Below are 18198 nucleotides of genomic sequence, written 5' to 3' on the forward strand. Positions count from 1 at the left end.
ACTGAAATATCCTCAGATATATGAACTTCATATTATATTCCTACCTCTACTCACTTCTCATCTTCTGTCTCTCCCTTCAAAACATTCCCTATTTCTCTTTCTTACCATTACTACTGTAACTACTACTAGTAATAAAAGCTATGGTACTTGCCATAGGTGTGTACCATGCCTGTAGGGTAAAAAGACCAAGCTCATTTCCTCTAACTCCACCCATCCCTGAGTTCACCCCAAGCTCAGGACGTGAAATCCCACCAGTCCCTACCCTGGAACTCTCCACCCGACAAGAAACCTCACGTAAAGCCTGCCTCCACTCAGTTCTCCATGGCTTCTTGCCTGAGCACAGGTAGCCACCCTCTTGTGTCTTTCCCAATAAATCTCTTGTGTGAGGTCTGGTGTGCGGTGTGACTTTGTGCTATTCCTTGGCTCCAAACTGGCAAGATACCTTCCTCTTCAGAGCTGCAACACTTCTCCCCTCAGAGTTACAACACCTGTATTGAGGAAACCTTTCCCCTCAGAACTGTAACACAATGCTGACACTGCTAAATACTTTTCACAACAATCCCATAAAACAGATAAGAAGCAGGTGTGGAGAGGTTAAGCAATTGGCCTTATCAGATTAATATGGATATAAACTGAAAACTCCAACTTCACCATCCCCCACTGTAGAGTTTTTCACCCTCCCTCAACTGTTATAGTAGTTGTACTAGGCCAACTTGAATTCAAACTACATTTCCCAGAATCCCAGACCAAAAGAGCTAACTACTCTCTAACACATAATTAAACAAAAATTGAGAGCTGTCAACAGATCCCACCATATCTCTGGTCTTCCTGTCTCACATATAGCTGTTCTCCCAAACCCAGGTCCACACTGACAGCCTGACAGAGCAAATGAGGAGGCGGCTGTGCAGGATGACGTCCTGCAGACCTTCCACCTGCCTCACCCGGGCCACCCACCATCTGTGCAGAACCCCCTGTCCCAGACAAGCTGGTAATCTGCCCTTACACAGTGGAGCTTCTGAGTCTCTCCCACAACCACATCCGCTCTCCTTTCCTAAATCTCTTACTCCATATATACAGTAGCTCAATTTCCTTGATAAAGCTCTCACATGACGCAAGCACCAACTCTCCTCCCAGTCCACTGACCAAAACAATGTCTTCAACTTTCCCTTCTGAGATTTTTGCATAAGCAAATTTAAGGTGCTTGGCCCTCCCCTTGCCGCCAATCAAATCACTTCTGCAATACTCATTCTTGTTTCCAAAGAAGCCACTTCTCCCTACTTGCTCTTTTTATTAAAACAAAACAAAAAAGGCAGGATTTAGTGGTGAGAACACCAGTTAGTGTAGCTACCAGATTAACAAACATCAATAAAAAGCAAGATCAGCAAAAAATGCAAGATTCACTTAGGGGCACTTTTGCATCTTGGTTAAAGATAGAAGACAGAAAAAGGATACAAAAAAATTCTAAGGAAAAAATTTGGTAGATTAATTATCTCAAAAAACAAACAAACAAACAAACAAAAACCCACCTTCTCATGTAGTAATGTTGGACTTACCAAAATATCTTGCTAAAATTTTACGTTTCTACTGAGCATAAAAGATTGCATATAAATCTCCAATATAGACCCGTGGTGATGGTGCACACCTTTAGTCCCAGCACTCAGGGATGCAGAGGCAGGCAGATCTCTGTGAGTTCGAGGCCAGCCTGGTCTACAAAGCAAGTCCAGGACAGCCAAGGCTACACAGAGAAGCCCTGTCTCCAAAAACAAAAAACAAAAAACAGAAACAACCAAACAAACAAAAGTAAATTTCTAATACTTTTTCTTTTCCTAAAAGATCCCTCACTTTTGGCTAAAGTATTTCCAGAAATGTGTTTCACTGGTTTGGTTTCTCTAGTCATAAAATGAGAATAATTCAATTCTTGTATGTGATTTTCTAGGACTCAGTACTTCTCGGTTGCCTCACAACTGACTGACTTCTAGCTTACTCTTTAAAGTATCCACTGAGAACCTAGAAGTCTACGCTACCAAGCACAGTAAGGCATGTGGGTATAAAATGCTTTTAAGAAATTGAATTCAGGGGCTGGAGAGATGGCTCAGCGATTAAGAGCACTGTCTACTCTTCCAGAGGTCTTGAGTTCAATTCCCAGCAACCACATGGTAGTTCACAACTGTCTGTAACTCCAGTTCCAGAGGATCCAACACCCTCTAACAGACATACATGCATGCAAAACACCAATGCAAATAAAATAAATAAATTATTTTTTAAAAAGAATATTGAATTCAGATCAGTTAATCATATTAAATAAAGCAATTCATCCTATTTCCAAGAGCTGCTATCCTAAAACACAAGCACCCTCATACTACTGTCATGTTCAACAACTTCACAAGCAAAAGCAAAAACGAAAACAAAAGCTACACCTCCTCTACTACGCTGCAGGTCTCAGAATCACACCTTAGACGGGTCTTCCATACAAGAGCACGCAGGCAAATGTTCTTTTATAAATTCTGAAGAGCTAAGGCCAACAGCTCCAATGTAAAGCAGCAAGCACAGCAAGGCCTTGAGTCTGGTGCTCTTCTGTTGAAAAGCACTCTTTCCCAGACTATTTCTCATAAGCAGCAGATTTAAGGCTGCAAGCAGGTTCCCTACCAGCAGTTGTATAGCAGTTTTCTGATGGATTGAAACATTACATTTCCCAGGGAAGCTAGATAGAAGATAAACAACTCAAAATAGCTCCAGGAAGTCTCTGAAACTTACTAGATCCACTAGGCCCATCTCCATCCCAGTAAGAAATGAAGACTGCTCAAAAGTTACTCTTAGTCAAAACTAAGCTGCAGAGAAGACTCTAGACCAGACCAGCTGCCTAGAAGTTTAGGCCAACTGAGTCATTTATACCTCTACTTTAAAAATAAAGTTTATAAGTACTTTTAATAATTATTATTATACTTTGTGTACAATAAGATATTACTTGACTGGCAAAATGGCAAGATGCTATATTACAGGCTAGCCTTGTCTATATGACAAGTTGTAGGCTAGGCAGGGCAGCATAACGCCCTATCTCAAAATAAATAAATAAATTGTAACAAGTATACAGAGGTGGCTAGGAGTGACTAAGCAACAAGCACCTTCCTCCTATGCAGGAGGTCTTGGTCAACCCCAGGCAGCACAAAAAAAAAGTAATAAAAATTTATAATGTCAACAGTTGAACCAAGTTTCTGCAATATAGGAAACGTTCAAATGTTTCTTCTTCTTCTTCTTCTTCTTCTTCTTCTTCTTCTTCTTCTTCTTCTTCTCTTCCTCCTCCTCTTCTTCCTCTACACTCTAAAACTTACAGAAAATCATATGATGTCCTCAACTCCAGAAGACAATCCTCTATGAAGCAAGAACAGAAAGACAAAGAAGAGACACGGCTGGGATGCAAACCAACAATAAGATTTAAAGAAAAGAAGAAGAAAGAATGAATGAATGAAAGAAAGAAAGAAAGAAAGAAAGACAGAAAGAAAGACAGACAGAAAATAGGCATGGTGTGGTAGCCTACACCTTTAATCCCAGCAATCGGGAGGCAGATGCAGGTAGATCTCTGTGAGTTTGAAGCCAGCCTGGTCTACAAATTGAATCTAAGCCAGCCAGGGCCCTGTCTCGAAAAACCAAAAAGAAAAAGAAAGGAAGAAAATAAGCAAGACCAAGTAAAGCTAAAATATGTCAAGCATGTAAGGGCTTTCTGAAAAGGTTTTCAATAGCACAGAAAATAATCCAAGGAGTTGTCAAATGCAGTTATAAGTCATTAAAAAAAAACTTCTGCAAAGCAAAGCAAATAATCACTAAATGGGGGGAAAAGTAGTCTGCAGTATGCAGTCTTTGTCAAGTACCCATTGGATGGGGATCTAATATCTAGAATATATAAAAAACTATAACAATTAAACACTAAAAAATCCAGGTCATCCAGTTAATAAACAAGCTAGGTAAGTGAACAAATAGCTCTCTAAAGAAGAAATACAAACAACCAATAAATGTTTGAAAGTGTTCAATATCCTTAGCCAAATGAAAATTAGAACTACTCTGAGACTCCATTTCATACTAGTCAGAAAAACTATCATCCAAAAAGAGAGAAGGCGGGAACGAACAACCATTGATGGCAAGAATGTGTGGGTTGAGAGGATCCTCTATATACTGCTAATGGGAATGTAAGCTTGTGCAGCCTTTATGCCAATTAATATGAGGTTCTCAAGAAACTGAAAATAGCACCACCAAATAACCCAGCTACAACACTCCTAGAGATATACCTGAAGAACTCTGTATTGGTTATTTCTCTATTGCCATGGCAACTTACAGAAAGATGAATTTATTGGGACTTATGGTTCCAGAGGTAGGAAAGCATGGCAGAAACACATGCATGGCAGCAAGACCAAGACACTGAGAGCTCACTCAACAAAAACAAGCACCAAGCAGAGAGAACAAACTAAAAGTAGAATATGGTCCTAAGCTCTCAAAGCCCACTCCAATCACACACTTCCCCCAGCAAAGCAGGCCCAGACAGCACTACCAACTAGACACTGACTGTTTGAATACTCAACACTATGAGGGGCAGTTCTCATTCAGATCACCACATTCCCTTCCCCGGCACCAACAGTCTCAGGGCCATATCATAATCCAAAATGCAGTCAGTCCAACTTCAAAAGACCCTATAATCTTTAAGTCTGTGATCCCTAATGTTGGTTCTCAACTTGACTACATCTGGAATCAACAAGAACCCAGGAAGACAGGGCACACCCATGAGGGAAGGGATTTTCTTGATTGGATCATTTGAGGGGGGAAGATCAATCTAAATCTGAACCACACAAAAGGACATGGGAAAAGGAAACATTTGCTTTTTGCCTGCTTGTCCATACTCTAAGAAATTTACCCATCATGTTCTGGGGCATTCCTTTATTGGTTTAGAACCTACTTCTTCCGATTCCACTGAGGCCCACAGATTCCAGACTGAGGACCAGCAACTCCCTAGGAACTCCCTAAGACTCAAGCCCCAGACCAAGACTGCTGAGACATACAGCCTTCTGGACCCCACTCCTGGCCTTTCCACCGAGAGACTGCCATTCATGAACGAGCCAGACCACAGCCTAGAAGCCACTCTAATAAAGCCCCTTTATACGGATACGTACATATACTCACTTTTCTCATTCTATCGGTTCTGTTCCTTTAGACAACCCTGACTAATATGCAGTCTTAAGACTATTTAAAGCTGGCTGTGGTGGCACACGCCTTTAATCCAAGCACTTGGGAGGCAGAGGCAGTAGATCTCCATGAACTCGAGGGCAGCATGGACTACAAAGTGAGTCCAGGACAGTCTAGGCTACACAGAGAAACCCTGTCTCCAAAAACCAAAAGGGAATAAAAGAAAGAAAGGAAAAGGAGGAGGAGGAGAAGGAGAGTGTTTAAAAACCCAAACTCCTGAGACTGATGGCCAGAAGTTTTCAACATGTGGGTTGCAACCCCTTTGCGGGGATCAAACAACCCTTCACAGGGGTCCTCACAACTCAAATATGTATACTATGATTCATACCAGTAGCAAGACTACAGTTATGAAGTAAAAATGAATACAATCTTACAGTTGGGAGTGACCACAGCATGAAGAACTGCATTAAAGGGTCGCATCATTAAGACTGAGAACCACTGCTCAAGGCAGCCTCTTAATTGTAACCTTCTAAGATCAAAAAGCAAATTATATACTCCCAATATATTAGAGCACAGACTATGTATTACCATTCCAAAAGGAAAAAAAATGGAGATAGTATAGAAATAGTGGACCAAAGCAAGACCAGAATCCAGCAGGGCAAACACCAAATCCTGTAACTATGTTCTTTATTTAAATAAAAAAAAAAAAAAGTATACGGTTCTATCTACCCTTTTGGCTGCTTCCACTTCTGTATGCAGTTCATGGCAGAAATCTCATGGCTCTGACATTTTCAAGGTCTTGGGTTCGCCACAGCAAGCCAGACTTTCCTTGCACAGCTTAAAAGAAAGGGCTCTCACAACCTCTTGCCCTTTTCACTGCCTTCATATGGGGACTTTTACCATACACTGCCTGACTTCTGCAGTTCTCTGAAACCAGGAAGGAAAAATCCACAACTCCTTCACTCTTGCATCGTTCACGTCACTAAAGCCAGTAGGACAAGGACCAAGTTCTGCTGTCAGCATGGGATGGAGTCTGCCCCTTCTCAGCCACATTAGCAGCCTTTTCCCTTTTACAAATGTAAAGCTTGGTGGGGCAGAGAAGGACTGGCAGGCGAAGTCTTGCCCTGAGGGAAGCCCTACCCTCAATCCAATGCACAGTTTCTCCTCAGTCCTGATCATAAACTCACCTCCTGTGGCAGGCACAAGCTTTGGCAACAGAACAGTTTAGTTGTGCTCCTCTTTAAAATGAACATGTTTCTTGCTGCCCCACTTGCTCTTTTTCGCTGAAGATCTGCGTTAACAGTCATTAATAACAACCCTACCAGATTCGATACCACGTTGCTTTCAAATTCCCTCTACTTTTAATTTGCCTTGGGCAAGTTCTATGGATAAGGGCGGGAGGCAACCAGATTCTTTTTCCCCCTCTAAAGCCACTTGAGCTGGACCTCCATGATTCAAACGCTCTCAGCACACCTTTCCTCCAAGTTTCTAAGACAGTCCTTGAGGCTCTAACTTCAGCTTTCAAGTGCTTTTCTAGTCAAAAACTGCAAAGTCTTCCATATTCTCCAAAAAGCCTCGGTCAGGTTCCTCACAGCAACAGCCCACTCTCCAGAATCAACTTCTGCCTTAGACACCTTCTGTTGCTGTGGTGAAAGACCATGAGCAAGGCACCTTACAGAGGAAGAGTGTATTTCGCTTAAGGTGCCAGAGAGTCCATCATGACAAGAAAGCATGGCAGCGGACATCAGGCAAGAAGCGAGAGCAGGAACCGAGCACTCACAACCTCACCTGAGAGCAGGACACAGAGAGAGCCCCAGAAGTAGGACAAGGCTTTACTGGTGACCAAGAGTTAAAATGCCCACAACTATGGAAGCATTTCTCACCCAACCACCACAGACTCTTAAGTCAACACACCATTTTTTAAGAATTTCTACATGCATATACATATTTTGATCCAAGTCACTCCACACCTTTCCCTCAGATTCTTTCTCTATCCCTCCATCAGTTTTCCCTCCCAACCTCGTATGTTTTGTTTTGGTTTTGATCACCACATTCACGCAGTTCACAGTGCTGCCTGCATGTGCACGGCTGTAGAGCCATCTACTTCTCAGGACCATACCTAGAGAAAATGACTCTCCCTCCGTCAGCAGCCATCAACTGCCAACAGCTCCTTGACTGGGGCAGAACTTCCCAAGCCCCTCCCCATCAATGCTGGACTTCGGCATGGCTTGACAGCATGAGGTTTGGTGCCAGCAATTCCAGCAGTTCATTTGCACAGTGGCTGACATGGCCAGCAAGTGCAGTTTTGCGGCAGATATCCACTACTTTTAGATTTTTTAAATCATTCGGTCCCTTACTCACCTTAACAAATGAACGCAGCAAAGTTACTCTCTCCATTCCCTCCTTCCACACAGCCTTCTAGTAAACCCTCAGTACACACCACGAGTTCTGCATAGTTTTTAGTCAACAAATGCATTTGTTTCTGTTCACAACAATTTACTGAGAATTAGCTATGTTTATGTAGTTGCAATAATCAGTTAATTAAAATCACATAAACCATGAAGAGGTAAGGAAGTTAAAACTATGAAAATGAAGTCATGTAATTAGACTTAAAGGCTAATCACAAAACAACCTTAACATGGATAGATGAACTGGGAAGACTAGTGGGTAAATTCCACCCCGCTGAGGGTGGGTCATGTACTCAGAATGTTTTAGTTACATTTACCTTAGAAAATAATGCAATATAAACACAAAATAAAAATACTTAAAACAAGTCATTTTTATTTCCCTTATTTTTTTATTAAAATGAATGCTATCAGATCAGCCCTAATCATATTAATGGTTTCACTGTACATCAAAGAGACATGATTTGCATGTTGCAGTGTGCAGATTTCATATCAACTGATTATATATAGTATATATGTGCGTGCACACTCACATGCATGAATTATGACAGGAATTGTCCTGAACATGCCTTCCCATTTATACATCATGAATGACAAATCTGTGCATTAGGCTCTAAGATCCCCATTTTACAGATAAGACAAGTAAAGACGATTAGAGAGTAGCACTAGGACTCTTAGGTCTGGCTGCGAAGCTCCTTCTTGCTACCTTTATCAGTGGCCCTCCACCTTCCTAACGCTGCAACCCTTTAAATACAGTTGCACATGGTGAACTCCAACCATAAAACTATTTTTGTTGCTACTGCATAACTGTAATTTTGCTACTATTACAAATCGTGATGTAAATATCTGTGTTTTATGGTGGTCTTAGGCAACCCCTGTGAAAGGATCATCTGACACTCCCTGCAAAGGGGGCAGGACCCACAGGTTGAGAACTGCTGACCTTTACTTCCTTGTCTTCTGCATCCTGGAAGTATCTCCAGTCAGTATTCTAAGTCGTTCATTTGGTTCCTGCTGTGGACTGCTTTTCCAGGCCTTAGGAAGCACACTCACCAGGCTTACTGCATTCTCAGTGAATGAATAAGGCACTGGAGCCAGACTGCCTTATTCTACGTCCTAGCTCCACAACAAGCTATTCTAAATATGGGCAAACTACCTATAATCCCAGAGGTTCAGGTCCCTCATCGGAAGTCCGGATACAGTAACAGTTGCTAGCTCACTGCAAAATTAGTACCTACAAGGTACCTACAACAGGAAATTATGCTTTAAGTCAGCTAAATAAATCACACAAGAGAGAACGGGAACTCAGAAAATTAGATAAAATGGGGTACTCACAGTCTTTTAAGTAAAACAAAACAAAACAAAAACAAAAAAACTCCTACAGTTTAGTAGTGCTAGATTTGAGGTACCAAAATAAACAATACACCATTTCTATCCTTGGATAGCTAACCTCCCACTAGAGGACAGAAATGATTACAGTGTTGTTTGTTAGAATTATGGTAGAGGCAAGTGTATACAGAGAGCTACACGAGTATTGTGTCCAGGGTGAGGGGGGTTATCTTTAGGGGAAAAGTCCAAAATTCATGAGCTACACACAGCTTTTAAATTTTATGGTTCTATGAAGTTCACAAAGACAACTATTAAGCTTGTATAAGAAAATCAATCTGGCTGGGGGGGTGGCATACAGGAGGCAGAGGCAGGCAAATCTCTGAATTTAAGGTCAGCTTGGTCTACAGAGCAAGTTCCAGGACAGCCAGGGCTTCACAGAGAAATCCTGTCTTGACAGAAGAAAAACAAACAAACAAAGAAACAAACAAACAAAAAAAGGAAATATGTCTAATATATATAACAACAATAGTTAAAGAGGAGGTTGTGTACATGGGAAGATAGGAGGGAGGAGAGGAAGAGAGAAATGAGGTAATATTTTAAACTAAAGAAGAAAGAAAGAAAAAAGATTCTGTCCCTAGCTTCCCATGTGTTGGAAACACACACACACACACACACACACACACACACACACACACACACACACACAAAAGCAACAGTCTTGGGGCTGGAGAGACAGCTCAGGCATTAAGAACAAGTCCCACTCACAGAGAACCTGAGTTGGTTCCAGCACCCACATCAGGTGGTGCAGAGCTGCCTGTTGCTCCAGCTTCAGAGAGATCTGACTGACTGTGCACATATATCTAATTTTAAAATAATAATAAAAGAACAATCTAAGTAATAACAAAAGCAACAGTTCAATGGATACTACAATGCAAATATGTGATTAGCCACAATGAAGAACATAGTCAACCAACGGTCAGAATAAATACAAAGGATTCAAGACAAAATGATGTTCTCATGTCTTCTAAGCATGCATGTAAATATGCGTAGATATAAGGATAAAGTGCAAAAGCACTTTAAGAATAACAGGAAAGCACTTTATTTCTGTGTATAAAGACCATTTGATTTTCAAAGATATATGTAAAAAATCTTCAAAACTCTTTCATGAGTTACACAGTATTTTTAATGAAAGAAGGTGCTACTTGAAAATCTTATTATGAAACCTTTAAAAATAATCATCTTCCAAATTTGTTGAAATTTTTTATTTTATATTACATATTTACTCATATCTGACTTAATAAAAATAAGGTCCAGCTCTAAATGTAATTAATATGCCTCGTTATCAGAAGTTCATTCTTTATTCACAAATGCCTATTTATACAATCATTATGAAATGAGAATATGGAGTAAAATTCAAAACCAGAGTTGTTTTGTGTTGTTTTCGGTAGTAGGGCTTAAACCCAGGGCCCTGTTCACTCAAAGCATTTTCCCAACCACTGAGCTACATACATCCTCCCAACCCACAACTTACAATTTTTCAGCCTGGAGTTCTATATTTCTGGATACTCCTGTGCAGCAAACATTGACTACATAAGTTTAAACAAACGTCTTTACTAAGTATTCGTTACAAGGGAAGGCCATCTTTGGACTCTCCCAGTTCTTCTCAAGCCAAGTTTCTTTACCAGCACCAACTCAGAACAGGTGATATTTTGAATTCATCACTAAAAATATTAAAAACCCACAAAACCATATTTTAATTAACATAGCAGCTACCCAGAATGTTTTACAATTGCCATGATCTTGTTTCCATCTGTTGACCAGCACAAAAGATAATTACAATGAATTCACAAGTCAGCTTGGCAAGAATTACAACGATTTATCAGTGAAAAGATGGCCCCAGAGGGGCTGATGAGAGATGGCTCAGTGCTTAAGTGCACCGGCTGCTCTACCAGAAGACCTGGGCTCGACTCCCAGCACTCACACAGTGGCTTATGGCAATCTGGAACCTGTCTCTTAGGTACTAGATTAAAGACATGTGCCACCATGGCCCATAGACGACTTGTAACTGTAGTAGAAACAGGTCTTAGTATAATCCCCAACACATGTTCAAACAGCATCACGAAGTAAAGGTGGGAGCCTCCTGCAGGAAGCCATGCTAAGCACATCTGTCAGGCATTCCTGTTCTTGAACTCTTTCAAACTAGTTTGTAAGCCACAACTTGTTTAAGTGGGACAGAGAAACGAGCTTCCAGTTGACTCCACTGGAAGGAAAATTTCTGACAAATCCAGAATGTGAGTCATTTTCTAAGACAACTGATTCTTGGTCTCTATGTTATTTTACAAGGGGGGAGGGGCTTAGTATAAATCAGAAGAGATTTGAAAGAATTAAACGAATGAAAAGAATAAACTCTGATGGGATCTTGTTTGGGTAAGAAAGGCTGCACAATGCTCTAACAGATCTTTCAGGACGATTGGAGAAATTTAAATATGTACACTATTAGATTACACTGAGGATGGACTGGAGTTACTGCCCATCAGTTAAGAGCCCCGGAACCAACTGCCTTGCAGAAGACTGAGATTTGGTTCCCAGTACCCATATGGCGCGTCACAAGCACCTGCAATGTTAGTTCCAGAAGATCTGATGCCCTCTTTTGATTTCCATGGGCACCAGTAATGCACACATATACGTAAGTGTTTTGTTTTAATTAAACTAAGGAGCTATCATGTTGAAGAAAATGAACAAAAACAGTTCTTTATGAAAAAAAAATGCTCTTGTCTTCAGGCAAAACAAGCTGACACATCAATGGTAAAGTGTCATAATGTCAACAGCTTAGCTTCAAAAGGTTCAACCAAAACCAATATACATTTACAAACAAAGCAAATACAGCAAGCTATCAACAAATGCTGAATGGAGAAGGTCACCATATGGCTGTTTACCACTGACAGATTTCTTTATGCTTAAATTGTTTTCATGATTTAAAAAAAAAAAAAAGTTGTAGCGGAGGGAACTACAGAGTTCCAGTTTTCCAAAGCCGCAAACAAGCAACCTACAAGCCTAACTGTAGAACGCATAGCACACTAAACACAGTGCAACATCTACTAATATAGGTTTGCCCCCTTAGCAGCTATCGACTAAACAGCAGCACTCCACCTAAATAAAACACCACCTAAATGATTCAATTTGAATATATAATTCTTTAAGATAAGCCCTTGACAGCCAGTTCTTTCAAACCAGACACACCGAGGGCATAACTAGACAGCCAGTCTACGGTAATACCATATTCAACCTACTTCAGCAATGACTGTACTCTAGCCAAACAAACTGTTAACTCTGTAAACGTGACCTCTTCCCTGCACATTAGTACAAAGACTGTCAACTACAGGTTTTCTTCAAGGTGTAATACACTAAGGAAATTTGAGTAGTATAATTGAGCATCTGTAGTTAAACGAAACTTCAATTACTCGGAAGGAATTTATCAGCATCTCTTTGGTAAGGAGCACCACTCTGCTCACTCACTAATCAAGAAGTACACTATGGTGTCAAAATGAGAGTTTTCTGTCAGATCGCTAACTGATTAGCAGCGTTTTGCATAGATACAAACATCACAACAACGAATGATCATTTTCTATAATATTTTACACATTGACTTTTTGACATAAAACTTTGAAATACTACATAAAACAATGCAAAGTCAACTAAGTATATTGACACTGTCACATAATTCAGCAACAAAGTCTGCAATAAGTAATTCTCCAGCAAAGAAAATAACCTGTGAGTTCCCTATATATACACCAACAAAGTGCAAAATTTAAAACATAAACTCAAGAAATATACAGTTTTATCAAGTATATTTCTATCGATAAGATAGAAAATTGTTTTCTGTACAGCCCTAATACAGAAAGGATGTGCAGCCATCTTCCACAAGTAATGCCTTTGAAAACTAAAATGACTGTGAGACAAACTACAACAAAACATATATCCAACAACTTAAGGCAAAAAGTGTAAATGCTATCTAGCTAGGTGTTTCGAATTTGCAACCAGGGACAAACTATCCAGCCAATCTCACTTCCCTAGCGTAGTTATTTTGCAAGACAGAGAAACGAAGTCCTTACAGAAGAAACGTATCTGCACATCTGAACTGAGGGGCTTCTCCGATGACCACTTGCATGACCTTGGCAAGTTACACCTTTATCTCGCTGAGCCTCGGTTTTTTTATTTTTATTTTTATTTTTATTTTTATTTTTATTTTTAAAGCTAGTGAAGTGCATACTCGTCTCGCGGGGCTGGGGGCATGAGATGAGTTGACATACTAAGTACAGGGAGCAAAGTATATGCACTTCGAGAGTTGACCGGCCGATCTCTCCCAAGATAAGGGGGAAACAACCTTCCTCAATTGCCTGCCACACCGACAATCCCAACAAGCACTTTTTTTTTTTTTTTTGGCTTAAAGAACGTCGGTCCCAGCTTCCCTTCCATCAGCTAGTTGCAACCTTCTGGTTAGAATCAAATTCCCGCGGAGTGGAGTCTGACAGTTTCCAGCCAACGTCGCACTGACCTGGGGGGTTCTGAGGTCAGCCCGAGCCTGGCAGGGCTATCCCCGACCCCTCCCCCCGCGGCGGAATTCCCGTCCCTGGGCCCAGTTGCATGCTGAACCAGAAGCACTTACCGGCCGCTGGGAGGGGATCACGGAGCCGAGGGCCGAGAGGAGGCCACCGGGCTGGCCCCTCCGCCCCCGCACGGCCTGTCACCGCGCCCCCCAGGAACGGCGCCTGGCGAGGTCCCCGAGGCCCGAAGGGCCGCAGCAGAAACCGGGCACGGGCCGGGGACCAGGCCCAACCTGCTTCACATGGGGCAGCGGACGCGCGGCCCGGGGCCTCTTCGCCCCTTCTGGATAGCTGCAGCCCCGGAGCCCGCGGGGGTAAGCTGGGAGGCCGAGGAGGAAGCCACGGGCCCGCGTCGCCGGGGGCCGGAGAAGCAGCGAAGCGGAAGCGGCGACTCTGCCACCGGATCGTCCTCCGTGGGTCGTCTTTGTCGCCGGTCGTCCGAGCCGCGAACGCCGCGCCACCCTCGCCAGGCGATGCGCCTGAGGACAGCCGGGCCGCCACTACACACAGACCCGTGATGTCTGGCGTAGCACGGCGGCGCACGTCACGGCGGCTCGCTCGTGTGCGCGCAAGCCCTCCGCCCGCCAGGGAGCGGAACCCGCCGCCTTCGCGCGCCCGGGGAGGCGAGCGAGCAGGCGCCTGCGCAGTGCCCGCTCGGCGCAGCACACCCGGGCTCCGCCCACCCAGGCGCTGCTCGCCGACGGCGCGACGCTCCCAGGCTTCAGACGGGGTGCGCGCGCAACGGAGAGGCTGGGTTTTCCTGCGCGTGCGCAAAGTGTAACCTCAGAGACGTGCAGAAAGGATTTCCCTCTACAGACAGGCGAGGAACGACGTCGCGGAGGGGCGGTGACTGTCTCCCAATCCTGGCAACCATCTGCCGCTACAGATTTCAGAAGTTTTTAAAGGACTTTAGAAATCACTGTCCTGACCTTAAACCACCGTCTCGGTCGCAAGCTAAGTTTTAAGCGTTTTCTGGCAGGTCCAGTACATTATTGCTTTTCCAATTTACCAGAGATGACGTGACATCATATCCCTGCAACAAAAGATCGTGAAATCTCCTCTTTCACCAAAGCCTTCCCTTGCTCCTCTTGTCCCAAGAGATAAAATACAGATTAAATACAGATTAATCCGTGGGGTAGCTAGCCCTGGAGGCCCTCTGTGATAGGACCGCACCCTGAGGTTTTTTCCAAGACTCAAACCGACAAAACACCCTCCCTGCCCCATCTCGCCTCCAATACCCCTTACAATTTCCTGTACCGGTCCTGCGTGGTTATCAGAACAATCTGATCCCCTTTCCTGTTTGTGGCAGACCACGCTCCCACTCCAACAGTTGACATGAGATGGTGGCTGACACACAAAGCCCGGGGTGGGGGTGGGGGTTCGGAGGGATATAAGTAGAAACCCAACCTTTCATGTACCTCGCCTGACAACAGGTTCAAGAGCGCAAATGTGGAGTACTAGCAAAAATGTCAGCATCTCCTGACAGGAATTTTGTTTGTTTGCTTGTTTGTTTGTTTTTTGTTTTTCGAGACAGGGTCTTTCTGTGTAGCCTTGGCTGTCCTGGACTCGCTTTGTAGACCAGGCTAGCCTGGAACTCACAGCGATCTGCCTGCCTCTGCCTCCCAAGTGCTGGGATTAACTGAGATGTTAACAGCAAAGAACAAGGATGTTTGCCCCCAGATAAGTAGAGCTAACTGTAAAATCAGTTTACTTCCATTCGTTTAAAATGTAGGACTTTTCATCTCATATATGCATAAAACCAAGGAAGTCTTTTTGTGGACCAGAAAGATGGCTCAGCCAGTATGGGCTACTCCAGGCTGACAGCCTGAATTGGATCCCGAAATCCACGGAGGATTGTTTTATATTGGTGACTTTTCCTCTTAGATGTTAAATCTTTAGTATATTTGATTACAATTTGAGTTCAGGTGCAGTGGCACAGGCTTATAGTTCCAACGCTTGAGAGGCCGGAAGTCTCAGGATCCTTCAGCGTTGAAGGCCAGCCTGTGCTATGCAGCAAGTTCAAGCCTGAGCTAAATAGTAAAAACTTGTTTCAAAAATACAAAATTTGGTGGGGCTGGAGCGATGGCTCAGTGATTAAGAGCACTGGCTGCTCTTGCAAGGATCCAGTATCCATACCCAGTACTCACATGGTGGCTCACAGCTGTCTGTAACTCCAGTCCTCCAGGGTGCCACACCTTCTGGCCTCTGGGAGCACCGACCATGCAAGTGATGCACAGACATACATGTTGATGAACACCCAAATTTAAGAAAAAGAAAAGATGAGATAATTGTAACACAGCATGGCTTTCACAATGACAGGGTACCATGTTGGAGGATAATCTGATATATTTTGATGCTAATTACTGCTTGTTGTCTGACCCTCGTCTTCCTTAATAAAAAGCCATCCCACCTGGGCAAGGCAGAAGATAGGTAGGTGGGGCTTAGAGAGGAAGGAATTCTGGGAAGAAGAAAGACTGCCATGAGGAGAAAGGAGAGAGACCTGGAAGGGAGAAAGGGAGGCTGCCATGGGTTAGATGGAGGAGAAGCACATGGCCGGCGTGAATGGAGGAACATTAGCAAGTATTTGGGATTATGGATGGGAGCTAGCTTGATAGACGTTATTAGAAGCAGATGGCCTGGGATTGAGACAGGGATCCCATGCCTGAGGGCCTACTATGGAAAGTAGTTTAGAGGATTAATATCTGCCCTGCCCCTGGTTAACCAAGGCTATTTTAAAATATAATAAGTGTCTGTGTCTTAATTGATTGCTAGCCGGGGCTACAGATAATACAGGTAATACAGGCAGTACAGATAATTTTAAAAACAATAGTACCAGGTGACACAGCAGTGGAAAGGAAGATGTCATAGGTGTGCCTGAAGAAGCAAAGGAAGATTCAGACAAGAGGCGTGGCGCCTGAGTCTTCCACTGCTCTATGACAGATTACCGCAGACTGCAGAGGTACTGTCACACAACGTAGTCCCGGGTACTCAGGAGCACTCAAGACCAGCCAGGCTTACATGGAGAGGTCACATCTTAAAAGAGAAGGAGTGGAAAACAGACTTGATGACTTCATTCAACGCCTGTTGTTCACAATGTTGAGGTCAGAATTCTCCACCAAGAATGTCCCAATTGCTCCTCGAGGATACCACAGGCTAAAGTGAAGAGATCAACTGTACTAAATTCTCATCTGAAAGCCCCACAGGAAGTCCTCGTCCCTTATGAGTTTTGTTGGCAGAATTCAGTTCCTGGTGGTTCTAGGTTGGTCCCCTGCCCCCCCCACCCCCCCTCCCCCGTTTCCTAGGATTGCTTTCGGCTCCATGAAGCCACTTGTATCCCTACTCTTCTCCCTCACAGCTAGCAACAGAGAAAGCTGCCTGTTGAATCTCTTTCTGATTTCCTCTCTTACTACAAAGCAAACTGTGTGTACTAGTTACTTTTCTCTTGCTGGGATAAGATACCATGACCAAGGCAACTTCTGGAAGAGAGGGTTTAATTTGGGCTTACAGTTGCAGATGGATGAGAGTCCATCACCATCACAGCCACAAAGCACGGCAGCATGGAAGGCGGTGGCTGGAGCAGTTATCGAGAGTTCACATCTGAAACTGCAAACATGAAGCAGACACAGCAAATTCCAATAGCTGAAAGGCTTCAAACTCTCAAAACCCTCTCTCAGTGACATGCTTCCCCCAGCCATGCCTCCTAGGCCTCCCTAAACAGCACCAATAACTGAGAGTAAAATGTTCAAATGCCAAGCCCTATGTAGGACAGCATTCTTATTGAAACCACCCCACTGTGCTTTTTTAAAGAGTTAATATATCTGGGGCTTTGGCTGATTGATAAAGCCCTTTGTCTACCATTTGCAAGGTCCTGGACTTCATCTGCAGTGTTGTTAAGTAATAATTAAATTTAAAACAGAGTTTTTACAATTAGGCTACATTTATCTAAGTAACACTCTATTAAAGACAACTTAGTAACCAGGCCTGGTGGCTCACACCTTTAATCCCTGCACTCAGGAGGCAGAGGGCAGGTGGATCTCTGTGAATTTGAGGCCAGCCTGGTCTAGAAAGCAACTCCAGGACAGCCAAGGCTACACAGAGAAACTCTGTCTCAAAAAAAAAAAAAAGAAAAAGAAAAAGAAAGAAAGAAAGAAAGAAAGAAAGACAACTTAGTTGCAGAACTTCATCAGATCACTATGCACTATGTTCATATTACTAAGTGTTATATGGGATACTTATACCAGTAGGACAGGCTCTTCAGATTCTGTCCAGGGAAGGGCACAGAGGCAGGATTTGAGGAGACTGTCTAGAACTCCTACATGCTGTGGTAGTTAATAATCAGCAGCAAATCTATTGTGATTATTCCCAGAATAGGTTGTACCTGCTTTATTGTCACACAATATTAGTAGAGTGAATCTTATTTAAAAAACAAAACAACAACAACAACAACAAAAACAGAAAGACCAAAATGCTTCCTGTCAAAGAAAAGTAATTTTTGGACTGTCTAGATAGTTTCTGGACACGTGCTGCAATATAGATTTATTTTGTCCCTGCTAAACCTCATGGAAATATAATTGCCAGGTTAACGGTACTGAGGGATAATGGAACCTTTGGAGGTATTTTGGTGGAATGAGCCCAACCTTTACAAAGGAATTAATGAACTTTCCTCCAGAGTGGGGTAGTTACCGTGACAGGAG

At 43.0% G+C, this 18198-nt stretch overlaps 1 protein-coding gene across 1 annotated transcript in view; it reads right to left on the bottom strand.

Annotated features, from left to right (window-relative positions):
• The window catches only part of MAP3K2 (mitogen-activated protein kinase kinase kinase 2), a 74479-nt gene extending 60395 nt beyond the window's left edge, over positions 1-14084 (bottom strand). Inside the window, exon 1 of the mRNA XM_084780576.1 lies at positions 13567-14084. The gene's annotated coding sequence lies outside the window, so the exon portion shown is untranslated. The remainder of the gene's footprint in view (positions 1-13566) is intronic.
• Positions 14085-18198: the final 4114 nt, after the last annotated feature.

Source organism: Acomys minous, assembly GCF_964271855.1.
Source record: "Acomys minous genome assembly, chromosome: 4".
In the NCBI taxonomy this organism is placed as follows: domain Eukaryota; kingdom Metazoa; phylum Chordata; class Mammalia; order Rodentia; family Muridae; genus Acomys; species Acomys minous.